This window comes from Cricetulus griseus, chromosome 6, assembly GCF_003668045.3.
Source record: "Cricetulus griseus strain 17A/GY chromosome 6, alternate assembly CriGri-PICRH-1.0, whole genome shotgun sequence".
Taxonomy (NCBI): Eukaryota; Metazoa; Chordata; class Mammalia; order Rodentia; family Cricetidae; genus Cricetulus; species Cricetulus griseus.
In genome coordinates, this window is record NC_048599.1 from 56,039,276 (window position 1) to 56,058,694 (window position 19,419).

At 44.6% G+C, this 19,419-nt stretch overlaps 3 non-coding genes across 3 annotated transcripts; 2 read left to right on the forward strand and 1 right to left on the reverse strand.

Annotated features, from left to right (window-relative positions):
* Window positions 1–11,934: 11,934 nt before the first annotated feature.
* Trnah-gug lies at window positions 11,935–12,006 on the reverse strand. Its single transcript has one exon. It is a non-coding gene; the product is annotated as a tRNA-His (tRNA).
* A 527-nt stretch (window positions 12,007–12,533) lies between these two features.
* Window positions 12,534–12,605, forward strand: Trnah-gug. The gene has a single exon. It is a non-coding gene; the product is annotated as a tRNA-His (tRNA).
* Window positions 12,606–13,978: 1,373 nt separating this feature from the next.
* Trnah-gug lies at window positions 13,979–14,050 on the forward strand. The gene has a single exon. It is a non-coding gene; the product is annotated as a tRNA-His (tRNA).
* Window positions 14,051–19,419: the final 5,369 nt, after the last annotated feature.

Below are 19,419 nucleotides of genomic sequence, written 5' to 3' on the forward strand. Positions count from 1 at the left end.
CTGGGAGCCAGGGCCTGTGGGGCCTAATGAGTTGCGGTTTTGCCAGTCTTGGAAGAAATAGACTCTATTAAGTCAAAAGAGCTTAACAACTCCAGGTGCGCCGTGGGCCCTGGCAATACCGGAGAACATGTCTCCGTTTCAGCCTCACTGTGAAAGGAGTTGACGTGAGTGACCACTAGGGAAATGGATAACGAGGTATGTTTAATTAAGGGAAAGAATATTCAAAAGCCTCAGTGGGAAGTCTTAGGGATCGGGGCCGGTCTCTCTAAGTACACTACAAATCTGAAATCAGCTAAGCAATTTGCTGACTAGATACATTTCTCCAGGTCTCCTAAAAGATAGAGCACAATAAAGGACTTGGGACTAGCAGAGCATAAACCTTGGCAAAGGTTAACACCCAGCTATAAAGCATGAGGGATAAAGTTAAATGGTGATTACCTTTCAAATTAAGGAGGGGTGCCCCCTAGCGTTTGCAGAGCTACCAGGTAGATGTGCGCCGTGGGGACAGGATAAGGAGAGGGACATGAAGTAGCAGGGTGAGGAAGCTCAGCTGAATTGCCTGGGGAGACATCAAGGAGTAGGGGAACTGTGAAAATCCAGGAGCAAGAGCTACTAACTTTGGTTGACGGACAACTGTGTACTTATCAGCGCCATGCTCTGGGGCAGCCACGGAGCCAGACACCACAAAGACACTTTCAAACTGATTCACAACCTGAAAGGGGAGGCTGTAGAGAGCCTGCTGGTCACATAAAGTTACTTTTTAAACTGTTACACTATTAATTACCTATATGGTCCTTATTAACCTTCTGCCTCGTTAAAATGTCAGGCTGTTAGAAATGTCCACCTCTGCTATGTTCTGTAGAAGTATAAGACATGTCTATGGCCTGAGCTTGGCTGGACTTGGAGATTTTAGTACAAGCTCAGTAACTTTTGCTTTGAAGCCCGTTGAAAGCTGCTGATATTTCCTCCGCTAAAATAGCCACTCATATATACCTGAATAATTTAGAAATATTGTTTATATATAATCAAAAAGTACTAAAAAAAATTCTATTTTAGCATTCACGAAGTCTGTGCTATGAGCCCACTGTGGTGGCGCACGCCTTTAGTGCCAGCATTCGAGAGGCAGAGGCGGGAAGATCTCTGTGAGTTCAAGGACAGCCTGATCTACATAATGAGTTCTGGGACAGCCAAGACTACATAGAGAGACCCTGTCTCAAACAAACAAACAAACAAAGACAAAACTGCACTATGGCCTTCTAAGACCCAGCAAGTGAAAGTTAGTAAGATGACAATGCCAATACGTACAAGAAACAGAGATTTGCAAAAGCTCCTGTTGGACAATCAGAGATCCATATTTCCTTGGGAGCATGGAGTTGTGAGCTGTTGAAGCAGGAATAAGATGCCCTTTAAGTGACAGTCAATTCCACTTCCTAAGTATCCAGCCCCACTGCAATGCAGAGGTGGGTAGTTCTTTGCGTGTGGTGTTAGCCACTAGGAATTACACAGGGGTCAGCTGTCTCCCATAAACTACTTTGTTTAAAGTAGCATTATTTCTGTAATCTTGATAAGATGAACCAAAGAATAAGAGCTGTGGAATCTTCAGGAGTCATCCAGTCAACACCATTCTTTTATAGATAAGGAACCTGAGACCCAGAGAAGGATTCTATTTGATTAGAAAACTAGATGATGACCCCTTAAAAAATGCTTCTCATCACTGGGGCTGGCTAGATTGGAGGTCAGAGCCTCCCCGCTCTTCCAGAGGATGGGAGTTTAATTCCAGAGGCCTGGGTTTGATTCTCAACATCAGTGAAGGGTGTCTGTCTCACAGCCACTTGTACCTCCAGTTCCAGGAGATCTGTCGCCCTCTTCTGGCCTCTACAGGGACTTGCATGCATGTGGTAAATATTCGCCCCCCCCCCACACACACACACATACACAAACTAAAAATGTTTCAAACTAAAAATGTTTCACTAAAAAAGATTTCTAGCAGGCATGATGGCACAGGCCTTTGATCCCAGCACTTAGAAGGCAAGAACAGGCAGATCTCTGTGTGTTTGAGGCCTGCCTGATCTACATAGCAAGTTCCAGACCAATCAGGGCTACACAATGAGAATCTAACTCAAAAAACAAAACAAAACAAAACAAAAAAAAAAAAAAACACTACTGTTTCAATCTACTGAGCTCTGAAATGTCCATCACAGTCTGAGCTGGAAAGCTGTCTTTTTCCAGGTATGACGATGATCATCAGCCAGGGTTTATGTGGACCCTAAATTAAAAGTCTGGAATGTCCTTATAGGAAGGAGGTAGCCGGAGGAAGAAACATAGAAGAGGTGGCATGTGAGAAGATGGTGTTGCAAATGCAACTGGGAAGCCAGAGGGATGCACGGAGCTGCCAGAAACTGAAGGAGGCATGGAAGGACTGTCCCCTGCAGGAGCCATTGGAGAAGCCCAATTCTGCCAGCACCTTTTCCAACTGTAGGCTCCAAAACAGGAAGAGAACACATGTCCTTTGTTTAATGCCATTTGCGCTGCTCTGGCAGCCCTGGGAGATTAAGATGGTGTGCTAAAGGTAGAAACAGGTAGTAACCCAAGTCTCTGGACTTCCCCCTCGGTCCTGTCTCCTTGCCACCATTTCACATCCTGTGATTCTGATCTTGTCAAAGACATAAAGTCTTGACCATCTTCACATGACCTCTAAGGCCAAGGCAGTGAATATTGCAGATGCTTCTGTTTCCAGGAGTTGATATTTAGTTCATCCAACTACTAGGCTTTCTGATCTGGGAGGTGCTACATCTGGCTATAGTATTCATTGTTAATAAGATGGCTGTGATATGGAAGGATTCATAAAATATAGCCAAGAGAATCCATTTGGTTCCAACGAAATATAAAGAAAATGTGCAACAATTTTCTGGCTATTTATTTGTCAAATTGACACACACTAGAGTCATCTGGAAAGAGGGAATGCCAACTGAGGGATTGCTACCATCAAATTGGCCTGTAGACAAGTCTGTGTGGCATTTTCTTAATGGTTGGTATGGAAGGGCCCAGTTCACTGGTGGTGCCACCCATGGCATGTGGTCCAGACTGTATGAAAAAGCAAGCTGAATGAGCCATGGGGAACGGGCCAGTAAGCAGTGGTCGTCCATGGTCTCAGCTTCAGTTCCTGCTTCCAGATTCCTGCTTTGAGTTCTTGTCCTGACTTCCCTCAGTAATTGACTATGATCAGGCTTTGTAAGTTGAAATAAACCCTTTCCTCACCAAGCTGCTTCTGGTCATGGTGTTTATCATAGCAATAGAAGGCAAACTGGGACACGACACTTACGTTTGGCTTCAGCCTTTCCCTCACGTTATCCCCGTTATCTTAGGACGTGTGAATGCACATATTGACGTTGACACTATAATACGCATTCAGTGTGAGTTTTATGACTATGAATGAGAATTGGTGCCAACTATTCTGTATGTGTTAGCATACAGCAATTCACTGAGACAGAGAATTGCTATGATTAGATGACAAATTAGGGACCAACTGAATGGCTTATTACATGTCAAGAAGCAGTTTCATCCAGAGTGCGGAAGTTTGTTTTCACTTATCTTTTACTTAGCCCATAATTACTTCCTTTTATGGAATCATGTCCCCCTAACATGCCAAAGTTAAACTCCTAAAACTCATGCTTCAGACTATAACCTATGTGAGGGGTCTAAAGAGTTTAAAATGGGGACAATTGGAACTAGTCTAATATATCCCAACAGGAAACTTATAGAAGAGAGAATGTTATATCCAAAGAGGTAACATGGATATGCACACAGAGAAGGAAGGCCATAAGAGAACACAAACAGGAAGGCCACCATCTATCTACAAGCCATGGCAAGAAGCTTTCCATCTTGACTTAACAGTGTTCAGAAGTGAGTGTCTCCCGCTTGAGGCACTCACTCCACTGCAGTTTGTTATGACAGGCTTAGCAAACCGGGAAATTTCTGCTCTGTAATCGCAACACTTAAAGGACAGTGGTGGCCCAGCAACTATGGAAACAGATGCAGAGACTCACAGTCAAACATTAGGCCCAGCTCAGGGAATCCTGCTGGAGAGAGGAAGGAAGGATTGTAAAAGCCATGATTTTTTTCTTCTTTTTTTTTAAAATCTAAATTAGAAACAATCTTGTTTTACATGTCAATCCAGTTCCCTCTCCCTCCCCTCCTCTCCTGCCTCCCCCCCACCAACCCCCACCAATCCTTATCCCATCCCCTTTCTGCTCCCCAGGGAGGGTGAGGCCTTCCATGGGGATCTTCAAAATCTGTTCTATCATTTGGAGCAGGGCCTAGCCCCTCCCCAGTGTGTCTAGGCTGAGAGAGTATCCCTCTATCTGGAGTGGGCTCCCAAAGTTCAACTGGAATCCAGGGATAAATACTGATCCATAGCTGAGCGTTGGTGGCACACACCTTTAATCCCCAGTACTCCGGAGGCAGAGGCAGGCGGATCTCAGTGAGTTCGAGGCCAGTCGGGTCTATAGAGCGAGTTCCAGGACAGGCTCCAAAGCAATACAGAGAAACCCTGTATCGAAAACAAACAAATAAAAAATACTGATCCACTGCCAGAGGCCCCATAGATTGCCCAGGCCTCCTGACACCCACATTTAGGGGTGTCAGGGTGTCATTCTGGGTCAGTCCTATGCTGGTTCCCCAGATATCAGTTTGGGGTCCATGAGCTCCACTTGTTCAGGTCAGCTGTTTCTGTGGGTCTCTCCAGCCTGGTCTTGACCCCTTTGCTCATCACTCTTCCCTCTCTGCAACTGAAATCCAGGAGTTTGGCTCAGTGTTTAGCTGGGGGTGTCTGCTTCTGCTTCCATCAGCTACTGAATGAAGGCTCTATGATGGCATATTAGGTAGTCATCAATCTCATTATAGGAGAAGGGCATTTAAGGTAGCCTCTCCTCTATTGCTTAGATTCTTAGTTGGGGTCATCCTTGTAGATCTCTGGACTTTTCCCTAGTGCCAGATTTCTCTTTAAACCTATAATGTCTCCCTCTATGGTGGTATCTCTTTTCTTGCTCTCCTCTATTCTTCCCCCAACTCAATCTTCCTGCTCCCTCATATCCTCATCTCCCCTCCTTTTCTCCCCTTTTCTTTCTCTTAACTCCCTCCCCCCTTCCACCATGCTCCCAATTTGCTCAGCAGATCTTGTCCCTTTCCCCTTCTCCGGGGGACCATGTATGTCTCTCTTAAGGTCCTCTTGTTTCCTAGCTTCTCTAGAGGTGTGGATTGTAGGCTGGTAATCCTTTGCTCTATGTCTAAAATCCATATATGAGTGAGTACATACCATGAGTTACCTCACTCAGGATGGTTCCTTCTAGTTCCATTTGCCTTCGAATTTCAAGATTCCATTGTTTTTTTTTTCCACTGAGTAGTACTCCATTGTGTAAATGTACCACATTTTCTTTATTCATTCTTCAGTTGAGGGGCATCTAGGTTGCTTCCATGTTCTGGCTATTATAAATAATGCTGCTATAAACATCGCTGAACAGATGTCCTTGTTGTATGAATGTGCTTCTTTTGGGCATATGCCTAAGAGTGGAATTGCTGGATCTTGTAGTAGACTGGATCCCATTTTCCTAAGGAACCACCATTCACAGTCCATTTGCATTTAGCAAATTCAGAGATAATGCTTCATTATCTATCGTATCTTAGTGAGTTCAAAGTTTTGTACCTAATTAACTTCCTGAAATAAAGTTCCAATCCCTAAAAGCTGAATACTTACTTCCTAAAGAAGCAAATCTGGATGCCAAGATTTTAGTGACATTATTGTTACATCCATACCTGTGTATAGTAAACCTTTAATCACAATGCCATTTATTTGTATTTTTAGCTTTGGTCTTTGATTATTTATAGAAGTTTGCCAAATACTTATTGTATGGTCTCTCCTGAAAATTTTATCTACTGAAGCTGTTCTGTCATCCAGAGCAGTGTGGTTTTTGACAACAAGCATTATCTTTTAATCGCTCTGTGGAGGAGTTTCTCCAATGCTGACAGGGAATGATTGAGCCCAATTTGATATTGGGGTCTGTGAGAGGCCCTTTAAGGCGTTTCCCAAATGCAAAGGGTTACTTTGTCTGTCCCTTGTTGATCTGCATTCATTAGTCTAATGTCGGCTTTCACCACACTTTCTGCATATTTCTGGTTATCTCTAGAAAAAATATTGTTTCTTGGAATGCCTTGCCCACAATCCAATTTCAGATCATCTGGTTTACCACAATTAAAACATCTAACCTTTTGATTTTTCTTAAAATTTTTAGAAATCATTTCTCCTATCCAAATATCATCATAAGTGTGAGATCCAATATCAGATGTATTTCTGATTCATTCATCTATGGGTGTTCATCTTGCCTTAAAAGTCTAATTCTGAATTAAACTTTTCTGAATTAGCATTTTCAAAAGCCAAAGATTCAATTAATACTTGTCCAACTTCTAGATTTGAAGTCAATCTTTGTAAAAAAAAAAAAATCAATGAAGGCTTCTTTTGGGCCTTTTATAATTTTAGTAAATTACTCAGCTCCCTTTCCTGATCCTTCAACCCAAGCATTCAAAGCTGCTATATGGCATAGAGCCAAGGTGTGATCATCAAATGATATCTGTCTTTGCAAATCAGCATACTGACCTTTCATCAAGAAGCTGTTCTTAGGAAATTTCCATACCTCTAGCCCTATTTCATTGTTCTATGACCCTAGCTTCCTCTCTCCACCACGGTTTCCACTATAACTGAGGACCAGCTTCCAATACTGCTATAGCTAAATCTTTCCAGTCTCCTGGAATCATTCTATTCTGAGTAGCCTATGAACATGTTTCACAAAAGGTGAATGCATACCACATGAAACAACTGTTTCCTTAAATTTCTTCAAATCTAACATTTCTACATAGCCCAGTTAACTTTTGCATAGCCTTGGGAGCTCCTACCATCTGGTGGTCATTCTTGTATGGCAACTGGACAAATTAAAGTTGGTTTTCTAATAACCTGGGGCCACTTCTCTTCACTTTCACAATGTAATGGTGCAGTAGCTTCTGCTCTAAACTCAACCGTCTGTGTGTGAATATTTTTCTTGGCTTCATTAGTAGGTCTTTCTAAGGATTGTATTTTATCAATTTTTCATATTTTTTCACTTTTCTAAGGATAAAACATGAATTACCAAACTGATAATTATAATTGACATGTCAAACTCGATTCATTTAATTTTCCATTTTCAAACCATCCATTGTGGAACTATATAGAAACCCAACTCCCTGCATCATAATATTGTTCCCCACTCTTAATGTGGGGGGAAAAAACTTTCTTTTAAAACTAATTCCCCCTTTAAGAATTCCACAGATGTCTCACTAGAACTGCTGCTAATGAGGCTAGCTCTAACTGTGCCGCCCGCCGGGCAGGGCTGAGAATTCAGGTGGTACACTGCCCAGCCAAGGGCAGCTAAAGCAACAGACCAGCAGTACAAGAAATGTTAACGGGGCGGGGGGGTCGGCGGGGGAGGACATCAGAACAAGGTAGATAATACAAAAGATTCCAGCATGCCATAGTGGTAAATACACGAGTCATGTTAAAAGGCATTCTTCTTGTTTTTAAACTCTGGGTTTGTTTTTGTTTTGGTTTGTTTTGGTTTGATTTGGTTTTTCGAGACAGGGTTTCTCTGTATTGCTTTGGAGCTCACTCTGTAGACCAGGCTGGCCTCGAACTCACAGAAATCCTCCTGCCTCTGCCTCCCGAGTGCTGGGATTAAAGGTGGGCGCCACTACTTAAATTCTGTTTAAAACATTATCAATTGCTTTTTTTAAACTAAGGTATTGTGGTATTTATAACACATGAGGGTGTAAACATGGTATCACTAACAACAAAAAAAGGTCAGAACAGGGAAAGTACTGAAAAGTTTCTGCACCTGATAATCCTCTCTGCCGATGCGGCAATCCAAATCAGACCAAATCAAAACGAATTAGAAATAGCCCATGTTTAATGGATACAATGCTCCCACATAGCTTTCCAGTCCCCCAGAAAGAAGATGAGAAAGAGAGACTGGAAAACCACAAGTCTGTTTTCTGGGAGGCAGTTTACCCTGTTGGAGTGGTCTTGAGCATCTCTGGGGGAGAGGTCACCATTTGGTGGGCTTTCTGAGATGAGGCAAGGTTTGGAGGGAGATAGGGGAGGGGGGCTTGGGTATAACATTCCAGACTCTTCGGGTGTATGGATGCCAGGGGCTGGGGTGAATCTTCCACCATTACAAATACTACATAGTTAGTTCATGGCCAGAAGTTCAGTTCATCAAAAAGAAGTCAGAAAAAGTAAGAAAATAGGAAGTCAGAAAAAGTAAGAAAATAGGAAAACAAAGTTAATTCAGGACTCAGTAACTACACTTTTGTTTGGGTTTGGGGTTTTTAGTGTTGGAGACTGAATGCAGAGTTTCACACAAGCTGAGCACACTAAAACACTGAGCTACAGTGTCCACCTCTTGACATTTTGAAACCTTCACTTCACTGACCCTGTGAGAGAAAATCCCTTCCAATTGGTCAGTTCTACAATTGGAAACCACTCTTTGCCATCTTGTGGACTCAAGAAAAGGTTTCAGGCCTTGGGACATGAATAAAATCCCAATCCCACAGGAACTCCCTGTGCCCTCTTTTTAATGACTGTGGAAAGATCTAGAAGCAAGAGGCCAACTAATGCAGGTGTCTGTGCAGTAACTTGACATGCGCATATCTCAGGTAACAACAGCAGCTTGAAAATCAACCACTCTGGGCAAAAAGTGTCTTACACAGTCTTGTAGCTCCCACCATACTCAGTATTTTAAGAACAAAATAAGTCTTGTTTGAGGAATGACAGGAGAAGGGGAAGAAGGAAAAGTGGAAGGGAAGGATGAACGCGAGTATGGAATTTCCAGAGAATCCCTAAGGGTTGGCTCAATTAAGTCAGTCTTCCAAAATAGACTCTTGAGATGCAGCGCCTCCTGGTGGACACCTGGGTCTCCTGCTGCTGGAAACCTGAAGAAATCCAACCCAAATGGAAATGGTTGGAGCTGGAATGTATGCTGGAAGAGCTTCTTGCTGCCAGCTTCTTTGTTGGCTCTCAAGCTGGAAATGGGAGGTGTGATAACAACATTTGTAGAATAAAAAAAGAACAGTGTTAAAAAGTGAGAGCAGGGAAGGAGGGTGCCAGATGGCCAGTGAGTGTGCCAACTGGGTCATGGTGAGGTCATCCCAGGCCAGGCTCTCAGGGTCTCCAGCTCTTGGCTTTGCCATCCCAGAAACACCATCACCAGAGATAAGTGGAGGAAATGAGTCATACCAGCCATCCCCAGGTGTCTAAGCTGTAAAACCACGGTGAGGTGAACAAGCCAACCATTCAATGCCTCTTCCCAGCAGGCAAGTCCAATAGCCAGTCATGTCACTGTATCCCACTCACCTGTGGCCCTGAACTCAGAGCAAGGAAAACGGGCAGAGTCACCTTAAAAGAGGATGCTACAAATTTTGATAACTGGGTTGACCCATGTCCAGTATGACAATATTCCTGTCCCAAAGGCCTCGGGAGGTGCAGGAAAGCATCCTCCTGCGCCCTACTCCCCCACCCCACCCCCACACTCTTCCTGCACCTGGGTCATGAGACATGCATTCCTGGCCATAGAGAGGGTGTGACCAGTGGAGTACCTTAGGTGCCAGAAGTCTCTGAGTTGCGTTTCCTTGGATGTTTTACATGTGAAGGTCATAGAAGGGTTGACAGACACAGCAACAGAAAAGCCCATTAAGGGAAAACTGGCTCCTTCTGTCAACAGGAAGAACTCCCTTGCCTAGGTATAGGCCTGACATTCCAAGCTACCCCAGACATAAGACAGTTACTCTAGTTCAGCCAGTCAACCATCTTGCCGAGGGACCACCCCTAGGAAAACTCACCTTACACCATGCTAAAAGAGGCAGGTGGAGTAATCTCTTTAACAAAATGTTATACATTGGCCTCCCGGAATTTCTACCCACAGTACTGTCCTTACAGGCTGCTATGAGAACCTGCTGGGTCTGCCCACCTTAATGAGTCCTGACTAAGAAAGGTATAACTATTTCCCTTTTCTGCTGTGTTGGCTATTTCTTTCGGACCAGAGTCTATATATGCCCCCCACCCTGCCCAGTACTTGGGGCTTTCTTTGTCTCTGTCTAATGCACCCCCTCCTTGGGGGCTTAATTCAAATGGCATGGCTTTTCCCATTCTGCCCTCTGGTCTCTTCCTCCAGGCAGCTGCTAAAATTGACAACTCACCTGCCCTGGGGAAGTAGTTGTTTTGTTTTGTTTCTTAAACTCTAATAAAATTGTCCATTTTGAATAAAATTTGGCTTTGCTTTAAATTTTTCCTGCCTTTGGCCTGATTGGCAGAGAAAATGAAATAGTTCACACCCATAAATAATATCAGAGTGACTGTTTCTTCCTCCTGGGTCATCCAAGCAAAAAAGCCACCATCTTGACCAGATCAGGTGTGTCTGGTTGCAAGAAGCCATCATGATTGAGCCAGTGGTCTGTTGCTGTTCTCTCAAAGAAGGAAGAGGTGGGGAGGGTCACTGTACTCTCCCTGAGACTCCAGTCACTCTTCCTGGTCACCTGTATGTCATTCTGCTCTGACCGCACAAGACCTCAAGTCTCCAGAGACAATACTGTTTATGCTGGGGGAGGTTGATTGGAGTTAGGGTGGAGGAGTGGATCCATCTATGTGACTGAGAAGAAGCCATCATGCTAGGTGAAGACTTTCTAATGTGTGGTGCCTGCTAGTAACCCCTCATGCCAAGTAAGTACACTCAAAAACCTTCTGGTTCCTAGGGAACCTTTGGTAGAATTGCACTCTGGTTTGTTGTTGGAACCTTAGAAGGAGGGGGTAAAGCAAGGTTTATGTCTCCCCAAGGAAGGTATGCTGTAACACCCCACACCCCATTCTGGGTGCAGTTCATAGGAACAGCGAGCAGGTCAAGTTATAGCTGCCATAGTCCTGGTGGCTTGACTTTCTGTTGGTGATACTGATTTCCTAGATGCATAACTCTTAACACAGAGCCTGATGGGTTCTGGTTCTTCTCCTACTCTATCTGTCCTGTTTGGAACACTCTTAAGGTGCAAGCTGTCCAAGCTGCCCTGTTATGAGGCTTTAAACTCACCAAATCTAGCAAACTCCTGGGAGACCCAGGGAAATTACAGCATGCAAGGGTGTTTTTGTTTGGTTTTTGTCTTGATTTTCGGCGGTGCTGTAAGTAGTTTATGATGGATTGATTGTGGATAAAAAAGAAGCCCAATCCCATTACAATGTCCATCTATCCAGGAATGTATCCGGACTTGCCTTGCCACCCTAGACCTCCTCCTTGGGAGGAGCGGAGAAATTCTTTCTTCTCTAGGTCCTCTCTCATTCCTTTCTTGACAGCTACACAGCCATCATTACCTGCCCAAGAGCCAGCTCCAAAATTCACTTCCAGTTGGCCTATCAAAGGACAAACCTAAATTTGTTGAGCCTGTTTTTTGTTTTGTCTTCCCACATAAAACAAAGTATTGAGTGCCTCAAGTACAGCGGCATCTTTCATCTGTCACGTGGTACCTGAACCAAAAGTGGTTCGGTACGTTTTCCTACCTACCCCACTCTAATGCAAACATTAGGAGTTCCTAAATTTCTATGTCCTAAAATTCCTATGTCACCGGTGATGAAATTTTGAGTCGTGTAATGCTTTAAAAGGACTCATAAATGGCTTAACCATTGGCAGGGGCAAAATGAAGAAAGAGAGAGTACCTTGTATTTAATCTGTCAAAGTTGTAGTGTAAGTCCAGGCGGAATACTCCAAGAATTGGGAAGGACAATTAACCGGCGTTACAAATGACTTGGCAACAGGAAGGGAAGTGACCAAACCTGCACTAAAAAGGCGCCCTTGCCGTGACATTGTCCCACAATGCCGTGACTCGGATTCGAACCGAGGTTGCTGCGGCCACAACGCAGAGTACTAACCACTATACGATCACGGCGAGCTACCGGAACGCCACATTGCAGCACGTTTCCAGTAGAGTCCTTGAGATGGGGATGACCAATGTCCTGCCAGCCCTATGCTATTGTACCTACGAGCCCCCAGCTGACCGTAATGAGGACCTGCGAGTTTCCTGCTTGGTCTTGGAAACACATTACAAAAAAGACGAACATGAAAGTGCCTGGCAAGTCCAGAGGGGTGGCGCCTGGGAAACTAAAACTCGGGACGTGGTGGAAGAAACACCTCGAGTTCGAGTCCATCCCGATCGCAATGAGACCTTGGCTCGAAATAAATAAATAATAAAAAAGGCTCAGTCCCTTGCTGTTAATACTGAAGCGAAGCGGAGGGATTCGCTCCGCCAGTGAGCGGACTGAGCCAGGGAAAGCAAAGCGCCTGCGCCGCGCCGCGGAGTCCCGCCGTTGATAGGCAGAAACAAACGTCAGCAAACCGATGATGTCAGAGGGGGGAGGGGCGCCCGATAGAGAAGAGATCAAGCTTGGGTGCCTGACCCTAGGTTCCCGGTAGCTCGCCGTGATCGTATAGTGGTTAGTACTCTGCGTTGTGGCCGCAGCAACCTCGGTTCGAATCCGAGTCACGGCATTGTGGAAACAATGGCACGGCAAGGGAGCTGTGTTTTGTTGTTCTATCCCATTTTAATGCTGACCTAACACTTTGGGAAGTAGATCTCAAAACTCCAGTGACAGTTAAGAACAGCGTTATATATATACCAGCTCTGTGTAACCTGGACTGCCAGCATACAGAGGCTTCCGGTTTGCAATGGGGCTGCACTTGCACCACAAAGGCTAGAGAGCACCTAAGCCTGAAAAGTGTAATGTAAATATGTCTATGTTTTCGTAAAAACAGGTTGGCTTTTCTTAGTTTTCTATGCAGCTTTGACTTTTTACTTCCATCAAAGCACTGCAGTAGATGCCAGAGTGATGAAGAGGCTCTGCTGGAGGGAGTGACCCCCGAGACAGCTCTTGTAAGTAAAGCAGCAATGCAATGTGCAAAGACTTGAGCACAGATAGTCATGAAAAGGCATGTGACTCCTCTCCCAAGGTCACTGTGGGGACTGGCCGATAGCAAACGCTCCTCAAGCACCTGTTGAGTGAATGGGCACCAGCCGGTGGGGTCGGGAAACCACACTGAAAGCCACGTGAGCCGGAAAGGCAGGCGAATGTCCTGCAGTCTCGGATGTGAAATGGCGAAAGGGTTTAGTTGGTGTTTAGCGAGATCTCTAGTGGCTCTGCAGGAGAGGGTAAAAGGCGGCCACTTTAAACTCACTTGTCAGAAACTACTGTCACATTCTCTGTTCGGCAAACAGCCACTGCCCTGGGTAGAAGCCGTCGCATACAGGGCGCCGTGTGGGCGCGAGCGTTGATGGACGAGAAGAAAAACCGGACCGAGTCCCTGCTGCCGCCCAGGGGGGTCAGAGGTGGGCGCAAAACCGAGAGGGAACATCAAGGAGGGAGGAGAGGATTAAGGCATCCAGGAGTGGGAGAGGCTGGAAGGAAGAGGCGGGCGGGGTTGAGGCTGACACACATTCTTTGAGTTTCCACTGCACTGTCAAACCCAGTACTGAAGGCTTTTGTACCCTGCGAGAAGGTCGTAATGGGTCACTGCTGGGGGCGGGGGAGCATCAGCCGCAAGGAGACCAATAGGGAACGCCCCTGAAGGCCCCGGAACTCTCCAGAGCCACCGGAGACCGGCTCCCCAAGACACTCAGCTCGGGTCCCGGGTGCTCAAGAGGTCTCCGGCCAAACCCTACACCTGTCACAAGCGAACCCTTTGCCCAGGACTAAGGAACCAAAAAGCCGCGTAGGCGGAGAAAGCGCAATGCGCCTGCGCATTCTCAGGCCATAAGTTGGAGTCCCGCCCAATAAATGGGTCATTTAGTGACGCAGGAAGTGGGATGGCCTATGAGTATTGAAGAGAATATTCAGAAGAAGAATCTTACAGGTCCCCGGTAGCTCGCCGTGATCGTATAGTGGTTAGTACTCTGCGTTGTGGCCGCAGCAACCTCGGTTCGAATCCGAGTCACGGCATTGTGGAGAAACAATGGCACGGCAAGGGGTCCGGTATTTTTTGTTTTGTTTTTACACGAACCACGGCTTTTCTACCTCCCTTGAATATTGAGCTCTTGTAAAGATCGCCGCCTCTAAGAATTCTTTAACGCTCTAAATATGTCTTCAGATCGAACAGTCTCTATTCCCTTCCTCCTGGAAGCGGGTGACTAAGCCATTAAACACGAACGAAACAGCACCCTTATGACCTTGTGGGGTTTTTCTCTACCCGTTTTTCATTTTTAAAATCGCGTCGTTCGTTTGTAATTACAGACTTCATATGCCCAAGTCTAACCGAAAGGTTCTCATTCTTCCCTTCTTCCTTTAATTATTGTCATTTTCCAGTGCCATACCTTGTCATGATAGTGTAACAAATACTTACGTGCTCACATGTTTAAAGATATTCCTCTTACATAAAATACCTATACCTCCAAGTCCCAGAAAATTATGAGACCAGAACACGAAGTGATAGCTTTGCCTAGGTGGGTAAGAGTACTCACCCTGAGGGAATCTCCACCCATCACCAGGCCTGCCTTCCTTGTCTCTCCCATCTCTCAGCCCTGATTCCCAACCAGCGCAAGTAGAGGACACTTAGGGTGGTAAAACAGAAGAAAGATTATCCATCAAGACCTGAATTTAGAGACTAGAAGAAGTAATTGTCTTGGCAGTCCACTTGAAAGCCTCTCGGTCTCATCTCTTACTGCCAAGAAAGATACAATGTAAGCGAGGCCACTAAGGCTACAAAATGCTTGTGCTTTTCCGGCAGGGTTCACTGAGTCTTTTTGTAGCTTGTTTTACTCTGACTTTTGTTGTTGCTTTCATTGTTTTAGGGTCTGATTTTTTTAAAAGGATCTTTTTAAAAATATTTATTTTGTTTCATGTGTATTCATATTTTGCTACATGTATATTGAGTACCTAGGGAGGCCAAAAGAGGGCTGTGGATCCCTGGAACTGGAGTGCTAGGACTGTGATCCTCCTGTTTCATCCTTCCCAGGACTGGGATTACAGATGTACACCACCATTCGGATGTTCTAATTCTTCACACAATTGTGTTCCAAACACACACATCTTCACCTAATTTTTTTATTGTTGTTGCTGTTGTTGTTTTTGTTTTTTGAAGCAGTCTCCTATAAGTTAAGGCTAGCCTTCAACTCACTTTTGTTGTCAAAGTTGACTCTGGATTCTCCTGCCTCAACTTCCCAAGCACTAAGACTATAAGCGTATGCTACTACACCTAGCTCCAAAGGCAAATACTTAAATAGGGGCTTTTGGTTTTTGTCTGCCCCCCTCCCGCTAGAATCTTGCTATGTTTCCTGGCTAGACAAACCTCAAACTCTGTCCTCTAGCCTCTAGAGTAGCTGAAATTACAGATATAAATAAGTGTGCCTGGCTTCAGGGCGTTTCTTTTTTGTTTTGTTCTGAACAAGGTTTCTCTGCATAGTTTTGGAGCCTGTCCTGGAACTCGCTCTTGTAGACCCAGGCTGGTCTCGAACTCACAGAGATCTGTCTTCCTCTACCTACCCAGTGATGGGATTAAAGGTGTGCGCCACCCTTTCAGGGGGTTTCTTAATGTCTATAAATGAGTGGCAAGGTTTGCTTTATGATTGCAGATCTTGCTTATGTTATGTTCTTCCAATACAGAATCATACTATTAAAGAGACAATCTTTGATTCTACAAAAAGAAAATGGTACTCTCCCATTTTCCAGTAACACAAAGCCCTCTGTACCCATTGTACCTCCTTCTTCCTTTCATCTCTTCACTACCTTCTTCTTTCTCTCTCATTTTTTCCCCCAGCCTTCAAAGGAACATGACAGTAAGAAAAGAAGTGAAAGTTGGTCATAAAGTTCGGAGCATCAATGAAATCCTAAGACAGTCTCTGGCAGTGTGAATTAATTCGAAGGCACAAAGGCTATTTATCCTCTGCCATTTGTACTTGATGGGAATACAGCCCAGTGTCCCAGACTTTCTGGTGTTTTAGGAGAAGCCAGGAACTTGGAGTTTTGTGCAAGATGCTCCATTATTTTCAATGCTGGAAGCCAATTAAAAATTTTTTTAAATGGTGAGTTGATCAAAACTATGTAGGTCAAACAGAAGTTGGTTCAATGAGGAGGAGAGATTTAGGGGCTAAGAGCACTGGGACCTGGGTTTGATTCCCAACACCTACACAGCAGTTCATAACCATCTGTAACAGTATCCAACACCTCTTCTGGCTTACAAGTTGTGCACAGACATATAAGCAGGCAAAACACCCATATGTATTTTTTAAAAGTTGGACCAAATGGAGCACACTTTCAGTCTTTTTTGAGAGAATTCTTTTTTTTTTTTTTTTTTTTTTTGGTTTTTCGAGACAGGGTTTCTTTGGAGCCTATCCTGGCACTCGCTCTAGAGACCAGGCTGGCCTCAAACTCACAGAGATCCTCTGCCTCCTGAGTGCTGGGATTAAAGGCATGTGCCACCAATGCCCCACTTTCAGTCTTAATGAATAATAGAGCACGTATTTGAGAAAGAGAGAAGATTGATGAGAAGTTGATGAGACCAAGTAAAAAGCACACAGGCACCTCTTGAGAAGCCTCTCATTGGCAATAGTGGAAAAATTTGAGCATCAAAAGGAATTATGATATAAAGGTGGTGTGGTACTTTGAATAGGTATGCCCCCTGTGACCCTGTTGGAGGATGTGTGTCACCGTGGAGGCAGACTTAAAGGTCTTATATGCTCAAGCTATGCCCAATGTGACACACAGTTCACTTCCTGTTGCCTGAGGATCAAGATGTAGAACTCTCAGCTCCTTCTCCAGCACCATGTCTGCCTGAATGTTGCCATGCTTCTCACCATGACAATAATGAACTAAACCTCTGAAACTGTAAGCCAGCTCCAATTAAATGTTTTCCTTTATAAGAGTTGCTATGGTCATGGTGTCTCTCCACAATAATAAAACTCTAAGACAGGCATGAATGCCTGCTCCCCATGTGCATGTGTCACACCTGTGGAGGCCAGAAGAGGGTGTCAGATCCCCTGGAACTAGAGTCCCAAAGGGTCACAAGCTTCCATGTGGTTGTTGGGAACTGAACCCAGGTTCTTTAGGAGGGTAGCCAGTGCTCTTAAGTATGAAGCCATTTCTCCTACCCCGGAAGAGAAATTACTTTTGCTTTTTTCTTTTCTTCCTTTTTTAAAAAAAAAATTTGATAGTATCTCACTGTGCAGCTTTGGCTGCTCTGGGTCTTGTTCAGGTTGGCTGCAAACTCACAGAGATCTGCCTGCCTCTGATTCCAGAATGCCAGGATTAAAGATGTGAGCCATCACATCCAGCTTGACAATTTTAAAAATATATTTGTCTCTATGAGGATGTCTGTGTGTGCCTGAGTGTATGTGCACCATGTGTGTACAGGAACCCTTAGAAGTCAGAAGAGGGGATCAGATCCCCTGGAACTAGACTTATAGGCCGTTGTGAACTGCCATGTGGTTACTGAGAATTGAATTCAGGTCCTCTACAAAAGCAACTCTCCAGCCCTGTACCATAATTTTAATGTCATGATCTATCCCCCTACCTCTGTGATATCTTGTCTCCTTTCTAAATAACCTTATTCCTACCCTCCACCTTCAGCCCTGTGAATACTGTCTGTATATCATGCTGTTCCCACCTCTGTTCCTACCCTCCACTTCCACCTTGTGAATACCTACTGTCCACTCTCATGCTGTGAAGAATGTTCATGTATCATGATGTTCCCACCTCTACCCTCCACCCTCACCCTGAGGATACAGTCTACATATCATGCTATTTCCACCTCTATGCCTTTGCTTGACTCGCAATGCCCTCCTGGACTGGAAAGGACCTTCACCTTTTATTTCATCTACCCAAATCTTGCAGGAGTGTAGAAAGACAGGGAAACATATGATGACTCGGGGAAAACAAGAAAATTTTCCTCACCCAGACTCTGATTGAAGCTTCCAAAGGCTCCTACCACCAATGCTAATGATATAAGTTCAATTCTTGGTAGAATTGTGGAAGGAGAGAACAAACTCTAACCTACACACACACACACACACACACACCACAATTTTTAAATGTTAAAAAATTCCAACACAAGATTTTCTGTAAAGGCTGCCAACATGGTATTAATCTCCCTGTCATACTTGGATACTTTATGCTACAGTAATAACATGTATATGACCTTGAGAGGCCCTCATGCATGTCCCCAGATGTCTCCAGAGAATCCCTAGCAGGACTGCCTGCTTTGTTCATAGTAAAGTTATCCTACATTCATGTATCCTTGTGAACGAGACTTTTACCTTATCAATTATAATCCTTTAAGGGGCCCCAGATGAGAGACACCTTGTGGTCTCAATTGGGTTTCTTAGCAATTCTTTGAATATGGTAACTTCAAACCCTGACAAAATCCTATATATGATTATGGGGGGAGGGGACAGGAGCCACCAAAAGTGATGAGCATGACTCTGTCTTGGAGAGCCTACAGGAGCCTGTACCCACACGTGGGGATGTCTTGCTTCTTCAGCTCTCCTTTGAGAAACCCACACCCATGCTCTTGGGTGTGTCTTATCTTTCTACTGAGAGGTTCTTTTTCTCTTAACATTTATTATTAAGCTATATTAGAATATCTTTTTTAAAAGATCTAGTGTGTGTGTGTGCGGGCGTGTGCGGGCGCGCGCACGCGCGCGCACGTGCACATGTCCACAGAAGCTAGAAGAGGGAGTGGGAGCCCCTGGAACTGGAGTTGCCTGACGTGGATGATGAGACCAAAGTTCCTGGAAGAGCAGCAAGTGCCCTTCATCCCTTCAGCTCCAACCTTTTTGGTTTTTTTAAACAGAGTCTCCCAGGATGGATTTGAATTCATCAAGGGAATCTCCTGGCATAGCCTCCAAGTGCTAGATTATAGGCATGGTCACTGTATTTTACAGGGTTCTGTTTTTGTTTTCTGAGACAAGGTCTCTCTGTTACGTAGCCCTGGCTATCCTGGAACCCAATATATAGACTAGGCTGGCATCAAACTCACAGAGATCCTCCTGCCTCTGTCTTCCAGGTGCTGGGATTAAAGTGGTGTGCCACCATGCCCAGCATTATAGGTTTGCTTTTGTTTGTGGGACAGGGTTTCAGACAGCCCAGGGTGGCCACAAATTCCTTATCAAGATGATGTCCTTGAACTCCTGATCCTGTGGCTTCAACCTCCCCAAACCTCCCAAGTACTGGGATTATTTGTGTGTAGCTTGTTTTAGTCACTGTTCTATTGCTGTGAAGAGACACCATGACCAAGACAATTTACAGAAGAAAGCATTTAATTGTGGAGTTGTTTACAGTTTCTAAAGGTTAGTTCATTATCATTATGGCGGAGAGCA